This window comes from Euprymna scolopes, chromosome 42 (assembly GCF_053919585.1).
Source record: "Euprymna scolopes isolate OS-2025 chromosome 42, ASM5391958v1, whole genome shotgun sequence".
Taxonomy (NCBI): domain Eukaryota; kingdom Metazoa; phylum Mollusca; class Cephalopoda; order Sepiida; family Sepiolidae; genus Euprymna; species Euprymna scolopes.
In genome coordinates, this window is record NC_136523.1 from 35,663,797 (window position 1) to 35,679,147 (window position 15,351).

At 32.4% G+C, this 15,351-nt stretch overlaps 1 non-coding gene across 1 annotated transcript; it reads right to left on the reverse strand.

Annotated features, from left to right (window-relative positions):
- Positions 1-155: 155 nt before the first annotated feature.
- On the reverse strand, positions 156-248 carry Trnak-uuu (transfer RNA lysine (anticodon UUU)). The gene is made up of 2 exons: positions 212-248; positions 156-191 (listed from the first exon to the last, which is right to left on the reverse strand). It is a non-coding gene; the product is annotated as a tRNA-Lys (tRNA).
- Between the last annotated feature and the right edge of the window lie 15,103 nt (positions 249-15,351).

Sequence of the window (15,351 nt, forward strand, 5' to 3'; positions counted from 1 at the left end):
AGACATCCGGTGATTTTTTTAATTTATTTATTTATTTATTTATTTTATTTTATTTTTTTTGACGATTCCATTTTTTTAACAAAAATTTAGAGGTGATAATGGTTGTACGAACAAGAAAATTCATGAATGTATATGAAAAAAAAAAAAATGTCTGTAGCCCACATGGGGACTCGAACCCCAGACCCTCAGATTTCTTGTATCAAATTATTCTTAAAAGTCTGATGCTCTACCGACTGAGCTATGGAGGCCGACACTAACTTTGACAACAGTTTTATATTTATTGTTTTCTTATCACCTGGTCTCAATCACAGCTGTGTTTTATTTGTTCTTTTTTTTTAATTACTTTTTGTTCATTGGAGTTCTCACACATGTCAGTGCCAGCGATTGTTTATTGATAATAAACAGTGGTGTTCCCTGGAATCTGAACGACAACAAATATTTTCATTATTATTATTATTGGATCACAAGGAGCTTTCACACACATCATCAAAGACGTCTCCTTGAAAACAGCCTGTGGTGTTTCCTGGAAACTGAGTAACAACAAATCTCCCCAGGTTTCCATTACTCTCCACCTCTTTCGGTAACGTCTGCAAATAAGTTTGCATCATCGCAACAGCTGCTTACCATTGATTTCTCGTCGGCAGCAGCTATTAGTCTTCACTGGAATTTGAGTGGCAATAAGCCTCCCCAAGGTCCCGGTTCTCTTTGCACTTATCCGGCTGATTTATTGATTTTTTTTTTCGTGTCTCTCGCTGCTATGATTATTCTTTCAGTGTTTTACGTTAAGTATTTTTCTAGTTCTTTTTTTTTTGGTGTCATTCACACAGTCTTCTATTACTAACCAGTCCCCTCCCGCCGTCTTTCCTTTTTATGTAGAGTCAGTCAACATCGTCTTTCGAACATAGTGTATTGTGCATGGTCATGAGTTTCCTAGTCTTCTGATTGAGCTGTCTCAATTCTTCTTTAGTCCACCCTATAAACAGTCCAGAGTATCTTACTAGTGATACTGCCCATATATTTGTATCTTTTCTTAGGTTTCTGCTATATAATTTGGTTTTGGAGAAGTTTTCTTGTTCTGAGGTATTTCATTTCAAACTCTCTCTTTCATTTCTGTTGCTTTGATGGTGTCTGCTTCCAGTATTCATAGGCGTCTTGTTGCCCTAATGCTCTCATCTCCATTTGGTTCCATGCCTTCTGTCGTCTCTAGTTTTCCCTTTCTTATAACTCCATTTGGATATCCTGGCTGAATATCCTCGTGGTATTTATTAATATCTCTAGTTCATTTTTGGTCCTTGCGAAGAGTTTCAAGTCGTCCATGTACATTAGGTGGTTCATTTTTTCTTCCATGTTAGAGAACTTGTATCTGTATTATTATTATTATTATTATTATTATTATTATTATTATTAACTTCACAGTGTTGTGATGTTTTACACTGTTTTTTTATCCCTCAAGAGCAGACTCTTACACCAAAGCTAGTGAGGAAAGTCAAAGAGTCAAGCAGAACTGACTTCTGGAGTATGATGATGTTGTATCTGATTCCTAAGGAGTTCAGCTGTTTTATAAGATCATCAGGAATTGAGCCAAGCACACCTATGATTATTAGCATGATGGAAATTTTCTTATTCCACAACCTAGCAATCTCCCACCTCAGTTTCTGATAGTTCCATAGTTTCTCGTTCTTTTTGCCTGTTAAGTTGATATTGTTTAGGCAAGTCACATCAATAATTTGGCATTCATTGGTCTTTTTTGATACCAACTTACAATATCATGTTTCCTGTGAGTTATCTCTTGGTCACACTGAATCACAAAATCCCAGAGAATCTTAACGTCTCCAGTTTCGACTACCCTTTCTTGGTGATGTTGGTACCATTTGTCCATCACTTGGATTCCAAACTTTTGGCACAAACTCCAGTGCAGATTTGTACAAACTTTGTCATGGCGACGTTTGTATTCTTTTTGAACAAGTATAGAACACGCACTAACAATGTGTGACACTGTTTCAATAGATATACCAAACAACCTGCACTTTTCAGAACAATCATTCCCATTAATGTTTTTATTTATTGCATTTGTATTTAAGTATTTGTTCATGAGCAGCAAATATAAGATTTTCTCTTTTTCTTTTTTTCAAGTTACTTCTAGACAGAAAATTTCACATGTCCTGACATTTTTGTGTCTTAGTATCTCGCTCAAACTGACCATGAAGTTTCATTCTTACCAACTCAGTCAATTTTTCTGCTTCGATTCTTTCCTTGTACATCTGCTTATCTTCCAATGGATCTTTATCTAACTCTTCCTCTTTCGTCACCACTGCGATTAACACTTCATGACTGTTAGCCAAGTAGTGGTGAACACTTCTAAGCTTTCCCTCAACACATTCTTTAATCGCAATCAGCCGTTTACCTCCTTTCTTCCTTGTGATATACAGCCTGAACACATTAAAATTTGGGTGTAGTGCTCCATACTTGACTAACAGTTTTCATGGGTCTCTATCCAGCTTTTTTATTATTTCTTTTTGTGTCCATGGACAAAAAAGCTGCACAGTATTGAATTACAGCAATCACCCATGAAATGATGGCTGAGAACAGGGTCCTACTAGTCAGTCTAGATTTCAGGAGCAGTTCGAGTCTCCTAATATATAATTTTTTCGTCTTCTCTTTTATTTCATTGCAAAGTATCGTATCAAGTTCAAGCACCTCCAGATACTCGTAACCTTCTGCATCAGGATCTCCTAATCTTTTATCATTTGACAAAATGATGCCTTATATGGCTCCTCTCTCCCCTCATTTAAAATTAACTTCTGCACATTTGGAAATTCCAAACTCTATATTTATATCTTCGTCTGCTGTACAATTTGAACAAAAGAGTCAATTTCTTTTGCTCTTTTGCCAAACAATTTCAGATCGTCCATAAATAACATATGGCTGATCTAGTTCTATTCATCTTGTTGAACAGACGATGACAACCATGGAACGGTGATCATGGAACGATGATGAGAAAAAAGAGACCCAGTCAAAGTTTATAAAAATTTGATCTCTGCGGTCTCTACCTAATTACTCAGACAATTTTTGAAAGTGTCTGAGTAATTTGGTAGAGACCGCAGAGGTCAATTTTTTAAAAACTTTGACTCCTATTATGACCCCTTAACATATATTATTTTGGGCTCAAATCAAGTGATTAAGTTAGATCCATATCTAAGGAACCTATATCTAAAATTTCAAGTGTTTAATTGTCGGAGGAGTTTGGTAAAGTTCTCAAAGGTCAAATCGTTGCAGTTGGACCCCTTAACAGCCGAATTTCTGGCCGAAAACCGATCACATAGATTTTTCCAAATCTCAGTACCCTGTATATCAAATTTCGAGTCTGTAGACTAAAAATTGACAGAGTTATTGCGTAGGGAAATGTACACACACACACACACACACACACATGTTCACTTTTATAGATATATAGATTTATAAAAGCGACCCCCGCTCCCCTGTAAAAAAGTTCCCAGTTGAAAGTGAAGATATTAATGTTTTAGCCAATTTTTCGATATTTGTCGTCTGAAAGGTCGGACTTTAAAACGATACTGATTTTGGTAAATTTCGTCGCCTCTGTCAAAAGTTTTAGGCAGACATACATACATACATACATACATACATACATACATACATACATACATACATACATTTATATATTGGTGACTAAAAATTTTCAACCCAAACCGATTAAAAAGCTTGCCCTATCTCTGAATACCCTTTATGTCAAATTTCAAATGTTTAGACCAGAAATTGTCTGAGTAATTTGGTAGAGACCGCAGAGGTCAATTTTTTTTTTTAATTTGACCCCTATTATGACCCCTTAACATTTATTGTTTTAGGCTCAAATATATATATATATATATATATATATATATATAGCTATTTCGCCATAGTACAGCCAGTGGCGTGGCTAGAGTAAACGCCCCCCCAGGTGGTCTGCTCAAATATATATATATATATATATATATATATATATATATATATATATATATATATACAACACTTATATCTAAAACCACTTAATCTTTTTTCAGAATATTTTTCAGATTTAAAAGAAAATGAAATGAGTGTTATCAAATGATTTCAAATGATTTCAAATTAAAAACTACAAAAAAAAATGCAGGGTTTAGAGTTTCCAATAAACATCGTCAAAAATATTCTTCAGTTACTAATTAAAAAAAAAATGTCAGAGTTTTTAATATTTTCGAAAAAATTAAAAACCTAAAAACTTTACATAATGTATGATAAATAAATCCTATTTTCAGACGATTTTTTGCACCTTAGCCTGGCTGGAACATTTTGTTGGGGTGACACAATATGAACCCTCTTTTGCTGTCACCCGGGGCAGACCGCCCCTCCCCCCAAAAAAACACCCGCCCCTTCTAGCTTCGCCACTGAGTACAGCTCTTCATAACATCTCAACATATTATTACATCGTGTGATAAACGTGTGCATTAAAATAGATCTAATCGCTTGCACTAGCAAAAAATGTCTGACATATTTATTCAAAAGGCAGAGGAAAGATCCTGTGAAATCGTGGGCCCCTTCTGGACCCCCACCTCCTCCAAAAATAAATAAAACGGAAAGAAACAGTCAATAAAAAAAAAAAGAAGGAATTTAAAAAAAAAAAAAATGGTTAATGGATTTTTGATTAAAAACGTTCAGCTATTTTTGGCTTTCATTTTTTTTTAACCAATCCGCAGCTGCCACGTCAAACACGTCATTATATTAAGTAAAATCATTCTTAAAAGCCGTGCATATTAAATTTATTCATTATGTGAAAAAAAAAAAAAAAAAAAATAGAAGAGAAATATAAAAAGGAATAACTAAATAATGAAAATACATTCCTTTTCATATTACATCGTTAATTCAATACTTTGAAAAGAAAAAGTTTCCCTTTTTTTTTATTTCGTCTCTGCATAAAACTTTAACAATTTTTCCCAGCGTGATTTTCCTTTGTATTGTTAAGTGCGTAACCTGTTCTGTTTCGTATTTTTTTTTTATCAGTAAATTATTTTTATCGCGTCCTAAAACATTTTTAATTATGTAGAAAAATAAAAATAAAATTGATTTCTTTTGAAAAATGGAAGTAATTAAAACGAGTTCAGAGTTAAATACGAAAAGATACATATATGGAAACACACAAATGCACACACGTGTATATATATATATATATATATATATATATATATATATATATATATATATATATATATATATATATATATATATCTGTATATATATGTATATATGAATATATATGTATGTGTATGTATGTGTATGTATATATATGTATATATATGTATATATATGTGTGTATATATATATGAATATATATGTATATATATGTATATATATATATATATTATATATACTAGCATTTTAGCCCGGCGTTGCCCGGGTGTTTTGATGTGTATGTTAAGCAAAAAACAAAAAAAAGTGGTAGTAGGAAGGCAGGCTCGAACCCGTACCGCAAAGGAGGAAAAGAACGGGGTAAAACCTAACGTTTATACTGTTACGACAACCACCAAACCGGAAGCGACATTTTTTAAAATTAAGGTTAGACAATCGAAAGGAGAGGATAACTTTAAAAAATATCGGCGAAAAAAGTGACCCCCCCCCCTGTAGAAAAATGCCTAGTTGAAGGGGAAGATATTAATGTTTTTAGCCAATTTTTCGATATTTGTCGTATGAAAGGTCGAACTTTAAAACGATACTGATCTTGGTAAAATCCGTCGCCTCTATTGAAAGTTTAAGGTAGACATGCAAACAGGCATACATACATACATTTATATATTGGTAACTAAAAATTTTCGATCCAAACTGATAAAAAAGCTTGCCGTTCTCTGAATACCCATTATGTAAAATTTAAAATATTTACACCAGAAATTGTCTGAGTAATTTGGAAGAGACCGCAGAGGTCAATTTTGTTTAAACTTTGACCCCTATTATGACACCTTACAATTTATTGTTTTGGGCTCAAATCAAGTTATTAAGTTAGATCCATGTCCAAGGAACCTATATCTAAAATTTCAAGTGTGTAGACCCAAAATTGTCGGAGGAGTTTGGTAGAGTTCTCAAATGTCAAATCGTTAAACTTTGACCCCTTAATCGACAAATTTCTGGCCAAAAAGCCGATCACATCGATTTCCCCAAATCTCAGGACCCTGTATATAAAATTTCGAGTCTGTAGACTAAAAATTGACAGAGTTATTGCGTAGGGAAATGTACACAGTCACATAGACACACAAACGCGTTCACTTTTATATATATATATATATATATATATATATATATACTAGCAAAAGTACCCGTCGTAGACTGGATTCAAAAACAGCCTACAGAAAATGGACTCTGATTTATGAAAGTATGATAGATTATGAAAAGGAAGGGTTGTAAAGAGATAGCTTCGAATTTGGGGGGTATCAAAACCAAAGCAAAATATGATGAAAGTAAAAATAAAATAGATAAACCCCATAATTTATCATACCATACCTGTTCACACTGAAACACTTATCACAATATTCTGTGGATCTATATTAAAAAACATTGTTAAACTTTGTAACATATTTCCATTCTATGGAGGTCAGGTGCGAACGAACACCCCATAATTTTATTATACTATATTTCTTCAAACTGAAACATAATTATCAAAGTATACTTACGCAGATAGATATGAAAAGTCTTTATTAAAGTCTGTGCCTATTTCCATTCTATGGAGGCCAGGCGCGAACGCAGACCTCACAATTTTAATGAACCACCGTTCTGCAGGATCAAACATACCCATTCCTGTGTCTCGATACATCTTCTATCATTATGTGTAATCAGTTTTTTTAAAATAGTCAACCATATAGGAGTCTATTCGTGACCACAGACACACACACACACACACACAAAATTAAAAAAAAATCCAGTGATGGTAAAATCCAAATAATATATATATAAATAAGAAAGATCAGGGTCATTTTGACTTTTGTTTCCCTTTATTTTATATTTTATTTTTTTCCCCCCTCTCTCTCTTCCCTGATCTTTCTTATTTATATTTATGTCTCGGAAGTAGAGTGAAAAGCATATCTTATTTTTCTTTTATTAATATTATTGGAATCTTTTCTTTTTTCCTTGTACACATTTTTGTGAATTATTCCATGGATTTCTGCCTTTGGATTATTATGGACCATCTTCTTCCAAATATGGGATTTCCTGGGATTTTACTTGTACAAATGGAAATTCTTTTAACTTTCTTGAAGTTTTAAATTTGGATTTTACCGTCACTGGATTTTTTTATCTTCCACCAGACTATCCATTCGTGTGTAATCACCTTTTTCTTCACCATATTCCCTCTGCTTCACTTTTTTTTGTTTTCAAGTAAGATCTTTGACTTACTTGTTGTTTCATCAAATACTTCTGCATGCAAAATCCGATCCCGCATTTTGCTAATTCCTACCCTCTGATGAGAAGGAAAGTATTTCTTCGAAACTCCGCGGATTAAGGACTATCCATTTATCTAGTGTTTCCTTTTCAGATTAAATGTTTTTAACTCATTTCAAAGTGTTTTTTAACATATTTTATTAACTATTTGCTCATATATATATATATATTATATATATTATATATATATATGTATATATATAGTCATTCATATACAGTACTGTTTCGCTGTTTCACAGCTCATCAGTGCGACTAGACAAGCCCAAATGACAGTTGGAGCTTCTATCCATTGCACTATACGGCTGGTGCTACGGAGGCAGTGAAATAATACTGTTTTGAAAACTCAATTTGTTTACACAGACGAGCACTTGCCATGAAAATAACAATAAAGCAGAGATAGGCTCGCAACGTCCATTACACCACGTGATCAAGATCAGAGGAGAGAGAATCAGAGAGAACTTGGTCGTTTACGGCCTTTGAAATGTTTTCATAGATGGTAGCGTCATCAGCATGAATGTCAACGAATCATCTTAGGATGTGATTTGCAAGATCATTGATGTAGATCAAGAAGAGAGTAGGGCCGAGAATGAAGAGAAAATTGGTAACATACGCATTTGACATATCAAATAGTTTATTCGGTTTTAAATTAGGAATTTAGAATTAAATATTTGACTTGAACATATTTATATTCTTGTAAATGATATCTAACTCCCAGCTGAGAATACTAAATATCCCGAGTTTTATTTTACAAATTATTAAAATCTTAAATTAAAAAAAGATTTGTTCAGTTCTTAGCACGAGATATGCTGAGTGACATTTTTTTAAATTTATTTTTTTATTTAGTTGTAAGTTACTTTCGGTTATTTTGTTATTTGGATTCTTATATATCTAATAACGAACTCAGAAATATTAGCCTTTAAAGTTATTTTTATTTTTAAAAGCCAATAGCAAGCAAAATTGCTTGGCGTTCAAGTAAGACACTTGATGTTAACTGAATATTATTCTTTAATCCTGAAACTGTAGCTCTTTATGAGCATACAACACAGCGAAGATAAGTGTCCACTTAGTATTTAAGGTACTTACACTCCTCGGATACAGACAGTGCAAACGTAGATGTGAGAATTCAAACAAAGAATCAAATTTGTCTGTGACAGAACATCATGAAGAGAACATGGGAATTAGTGATGAGGGTTCTGAGTGTTTGGATTACGAACAAAATAGCTTAGTGGAAAGTATAGCAGAAATAAGAAGTAGTAAGTTAATAAACAGTGCCGCAAAATATAAATAAGGTCAAACCCGAAAGTTAGTACTGAAATGTGAGAAAAGAAGACAATGCTACAATTTTTGCATAATATGTTGATATCAAATTAAATCAGGGCACAGATAATGCTTCTGGCTTTTTGGGTCAGGTATCAACCATAATTGTCTCTAATAATCTCACCAAAAAAGGGAACGAGCCCCTAAGAGACAAATAAGGGGCTGAGCTTAGAGGCAAATGAGCCATAAGACTAAACAAAAGGTACTATAAACTAGTGTTTTCTCAAATGATATCGCCGCAATGGGTTGAGCAGCTAAGAAGCAAATAGGTAGTAGGATTAAGCAAGAGGTTATGCTAACTAGTTTGGTCAAGAATTTCGGAGGGGAAGTTTAAACCAAAAGAAAACTAATTTAGCAGGCAGTGTGAAAATTTATCAAAAGGAGAAAAATATCAAGAGGTAAGAAGGAGCGAGGATTGTGGAAGAAAAAATCTCACACTATAACAAAGTGCATATGAGCGCATGGGAAAATATCAGCAGCAGCAAAGGATGGCTGGCTTGCGAAGAGATTAGCAGCAGCAGAAAATGCGCATATGCAAATTAGAAAGTGTGTGCGAGAAGAAGAAGGAAAAAAAGGAGAAAAAATGCAACACGAGAAACAAAGTCAACGTCAAAGGAAATGGATGTGTAAGCAAAGGCGACTAATACCTGGCTATGGCCAGTGAGGGGTTGAAGAGGAAAGTGTACCCGGGTGAGATAGACTTTTAAGCGGTGTCGAAAGTAACGGCAATAAAACGATTTGTAAAAAAAGAGAAAAATTTTATTTATTTATATTTCTGTTTTATTTATTTTTTAATTCAATTTTCACCCCAAACAAGGCACGTTGTCACTTTGATGTAGGGGGCTACTATTAGGGACATAAGTTGCAGGGGCATTATGAAGGAAGATGAGTAGCAAGATGTTTGTTCACATTACATTTGAACTTCTGCATGTCAGTACAGTTGGGAAAGCAGAATTCCGGAAGGGAGTTCCAAAGTCTAGCAGTTCTGGGGAAGAAACTATTGGAGTAGAAGTCTTTCTTACACCTAGGGTTCTCTACTCTGTAGGGGTGGGACTTAGTTGCTTGTCGGGTTTGTCGGGGGTATTTACGTCGAAGGGGTACAAGTGCTTGTAGTTCGTCAGAGCATCCACTATTAAAGTATTTTTTTTTATTTTTTATTTTTTTTATTACATTTTCACCCCAAACAAGGCAAATTGCCACTTTGGTGTAGGGGGCTACTATCAGGGGCAACAACTACTGGGGTACTATGTAGGGATTTGGGCAGCAAGATGTCGGTTCACGTTACACTTGAACTTCTGAACGTCAGTACTGTTGGGGAAGCAGGGACTTGGAATGGAATTCCAGAGTCTAGCGGTTCTGGGGAAGAAACTATTGGAGTAAAAAGATCTTTTACATCTAGGGATCTCTACAGTGTGGTGGTGGGATTTAGTAGCCTGTCGGGTTTGTCAAGGGTGCTCACGTCATGGGGGCACAAGTGATTCCAGTTCGTCAGAGCATTCACCACTAAAATACTTGTAGAAAAGGCAGAGGGATGCAACATTTCGTCGATGGGACAGAGGCTGAAGCTTAGATGCCAGTTCAGGGCCTATCAGGTTTGCGACTCTCTTTTGAACCTTGTCAAGGAGCGAGAGACTAGCAGCAGATGCACCAGCTCAGATGTGGCAGCAATACTCCATACATGGGCGAATGGTGGCCTTATAGAGGTACAGGATACTTTCAGGTGTTAGTAGTTTTCTAGCACGGTAGAGAGAGCCCACCTTTCTTGCAGCGGCCCTAGCAATGCCTTCAATGTAATTGTTCCAACTCATGTTTCCTGTGAACGTTAGGCCAAGGAGTTTGAAAGATGTACTCTCAGATAAAGTGTCGTTGGACATTGCTATTTATAGAACAGGCAGAGGGATGCAACATTTCGTCGATGGACAGAGGCTGAAGCTTAGATGCCAGTTCAGGACCTGCCCACTGCCCAGCAATGTCCTCACTGTATTCGTTCCAGTTCATATTGCTCGTGAATGTTAAGCTGAAGAGTTTGAAGGTCCCTAAATGCTAGAAAGATTTCTACTCTTATAGTTTCTTCTCTCGAACAGCTAGACTTTGGAATTCCCTTCCTGCTACCTGCTCCCCTTACTGTATTCATATGCAAAAGTTTAAATGTAAACGAAACAAGCATCTTGTTAATCTTTTCTAGGTATGGTCCAAAATAATAGCCCCTTGCGTCCAAAATATACGTTTTTTTTTAATGTCTTAACATGCAAAAAACAAAACAAAAACAAAACACACACACACACACACGCACACACACACACACACACATATATATATATATATATATATATATATATGCAAGATGTTTCACTAGTTCCAGAAATTTAAATATAATTTTAACTGAAGCAGATAAAAGCATCCAGATTTTAAACGAAACAGAAAAAAAAAACTGCCTCCAGTCGACTGATGAAACTCAGTCGAAAGTACTTGCAAAAAAAAACAACCAAAAGAAAAAACAGATGGGCGAAGACGACTCTGGAACTTTCTTGCACAGATTCAACCGAGAAATAAAAACGACAATTCAAAAAATTGAAAAATTACAAAAGCTTATTAAGCAAGAACACTCTTTGCTATTTAACAATACTTGTCTGAATACGCACGCGCATGTGCGCCCGAGCACACACACACACACACACACACACACACACACACACACACACACACACACACACACACACACACATCTTCTTAAGTCTTACACTTTTATTACTGAAAATCATGTCGTTATGATTTCCGCATAAGGCGTAAATCTGACCCAACAACGTTTTTTCTTCCATGCAGTGGATGCATTTTTTTTTACAAAAAAAAAAAAATCATCATTTTTCTGTTTAAAAATTACGGACCTTTAGTTTAAGTCAAGGGAGATAAGTCAGGTTGTCATACTGACATGGGCACACAACTCCTCCATATTAAAACTTACGATAATACTCGATAGTTCGAAAATTGTATTTTTACTTGTAATTATCTTTCTACTGGATCATTGTTTTTTTTTTTATATAGTTTTTGGAATGTATACTAATTTCGACATGACACGTAAGTGCATAATAATGTTTTCACCTGAAATGTGTTGGTTTAAAAGATCATTAATCCACACAAGAACCATAATATTTCCAAAATCCAAGGGAGACAACCATACGTGATATTTTACACATTTTCAGGGGAAATAACTCTGAGCTATTTATATGAAAAAAAAAAAAAATTGCAATTGGAATTGACATTTCTGTTTCTATCTAGTTTTCGAACTGGAATCCATAGGTTCAAAAGAGAGTCGCAAACCTGATAGGCCCTGAACTGGCATCTAAGCTTCAGCCTCTGTCCCATCGACGAAATGTTGCATCCCTCTGCCTTTTCTACAAGTATTTCTACAAGTTTCTGTTCTGTTCTCCGAATCTGGGGTATTTAAAGAATCTATTTGGGCGCTTATGCCAACGGATACTTAAATCTAAGGGAGATAACCAGCATAGACATAGCAAAAATAAGCATATTTTTCAAAGTATAATTTGGGTCGCTGAAATAATCAGTAGAACAATAAAAGAATGTTGAATAATAATGATGATGATGATGATGATGATAATAATAATAATAATGATGATGATGATGATGATGATGATAATAATAATAATAATAATAACAATAATAATAATAATAATAATAATAATAACAATAATAATAATAATAATAATAATAACAATAATAATAATAATAATAATAATAATAACAATAATAATAATAATAATAATAATAATAATAATAACAATAATAATAATAATAATAATAATAACAACAATAATAATAATAATAATAATAATAATAACAACAACAATAATAATAATAATAATAATAATAATAATAACAATAACAATAATAATAATAATAATAATAATAACAATAATAATAATAATAATAATAACAATAATAATAATAATAATAATAACAATAATAATAATAATAATAATAATAATAATAATAATAATAACAATAATAATAATAATAATAACAATAATAATAATAATAATAATAATAATAATAATAATAATAACAATAATAATAACAATAATAATAATAATAATAATAATAATAATAATAATAATAATAATAATTACACGGTTACTGTAACCGAGTTCCGGAAATTGCTGAAGCAGTTTACGAAAAGGAAACAAGCTAGCGATAAAACTATACCTGAATGAGGTTAGTCCCAGAAATTGCTGAAGCAGAAAAAAAAAATAAAAAAAAAAAAATAAAAAATAAATAAATGAATTCTATACCTGCAAGGGCCGAGTGAAGTTAGTGCCGGAATTTTCAACAGAAAAAAAAATAAAAATAAAAAAATAACAAGTTAATCAATGAACTTAAAATATAACAATTTTCAGTAACAAAATAAACTTATTAATTAACGTATTACACAAAACAAAAGTAAACAACCTGTTACACTATAACGATGTTAATTAATCAATAACAAAAATTAAATAAACTTGTTTGAAACAATGGTAATTAATCAAAAATTAAATAAACTTGTTAATTAACGAAAGTAAAAACAAATGTTTATGAAGGAGATTTTGAAGTATTTAAACTGTCATTTTAATTTTTTTTTTTAATCGAAAATAAAAAAAAAACTGGAAATGACTGATTACGTAAAATAAAGAAAAACAAATTTCTTATTTTTTAATTTTTTATTTTTGTTAAAAAAAAAAATTCAATAGGCGGTTTAAATACTTCAAAAATCTCCTTCAAAAAGTTTTTTTTTATTTTTCATTAATAAACAAGTTTATTTAATCTTAATTTTTCATTAATTAAAATCGTTTCATTGTAAGATGTCATTTACTTTTTGTTTCGTGTACGTTAATTAATAAGCGTCCCAAATTATATTTTGCAAAATATGCTTATTTTTGCTATGTCTATGCTGGTTATCTCCCTTAGATTTAAGTATCCGTTGACATAAGCGCCTTGATTTAGTTGTAATCTCTCTTTGGAATTAGAATTGAGTCCTTTCGGTAACCATTGGCGTGAATGTTGACTCAAACAGATTCGTTGAATGTTTTCACACGGACATTATTACCAGCACAGGAAATTATGGCGTTATGGCGTTATGGCGTTTATCGCCATAATTTCCTGTCCTGGTGCTGGTAATAATGTCCGTGTGAAAACATTCAACGTATTTAGCCACACTGAAGAAATGGTTATCTTCAAATTCAGCATTCCTGTGTTGACAAAGGCTTTGATAATAATCGATAATAATCTGTTAAAAATTATTGAAAAAATGAATATTGCAAAAAAAAGTTAAGAAAAAAAAAATCGAAAAAAAACTGAAAAAATTGAAAAAACAAAATTGGAAAGAAAAAAAAATTGAAGAAAAAAACTGAAAAAAAATATTGCAAAAAAAAGTTGAAAAAAAAATCGAAAAAAAAATCGAAAAAATTGTAAAAGCAAAATGGGAAAAAAAAATTGAAGAAAAAAACTGAAAAAATATTGAAAAAAAAGTTGAAAAAAAAGAGAAAAAAAATTGAAAAACAAAATTGGAAAAAAAAAGTGAAGAAAAAAATTGAAAAAAAAAATATTGAAAAAAATCATTGAAAAATAAAATACAAAAAAAAATTGAAAAAATTGAAAAAACAAAATTGGAAAAAAAAATTGAAGGAAAAAACTGAAAAAACAAATATTGAAAAAAAATCATTGAAAAGAAAAAGAAAGAAAAAAACGAAAATAAAAATATAGAGAAGGGGGGGATACCGCTCGTACACGTGAACCATTTTCTTGTCTGAACAATTGTTATGTACTGTTGTGAAAATGTAGGACGAAATGAAATCGAAGGCGGAGTTTATATATATATATATATATATATATATATATATATATATATATATATATATTATATATTATATATATATTGTTTCAGCTAAGGGAAAATCCTCAAAAGAAGAGGAAATATCCGACTAGCTTCGTCAGTATTCATAGATGGACTGAGTTATAATACCAAATAAGAATGGAAAAATCGTAGCAAATGAAGGGGAGTTAGATAAGAAGGGGGAGTGGAAGGGAGAGGACGTTGGAATTTAAAGTAGTAGGAGTGTATATAATAAGAGGGAGGGGTTATTATTAAATATTAATTATGTGTTAATGTTTATATACGCTCTTCTAGTTTATAACGGTTTAAAATTAATAGACGCTAATCTTATTTATAACGGCATGAGTTTAAGCAGTAGTTAGCAGTTAATTTAATGGCAACCGGTTGCAGAGTCAGTGTTAGTTGGCGTGGTGTGGTGGGAAGAGGAAAGAACAGGTTGCAAATGGGGTTTAAAGTGATAGTGAGAGATGTAGCTGGGCGGGGAGAAATTAAAAAATATTTATTGCTTTTTATTTACTATTAATTAATTTTTGAATTGCCGGACGTTGTAGTTCTCTCTTTCTTTCTTTCAACTACAACGTCCGACAATTCAAAAATTAATTAGGTCTTTGTTTGTTTATTTATTTTCATAGGCTTAAAATTACAACGTGGTTGTTTTTAAATAAATATATATATATATATATATATATATATATATA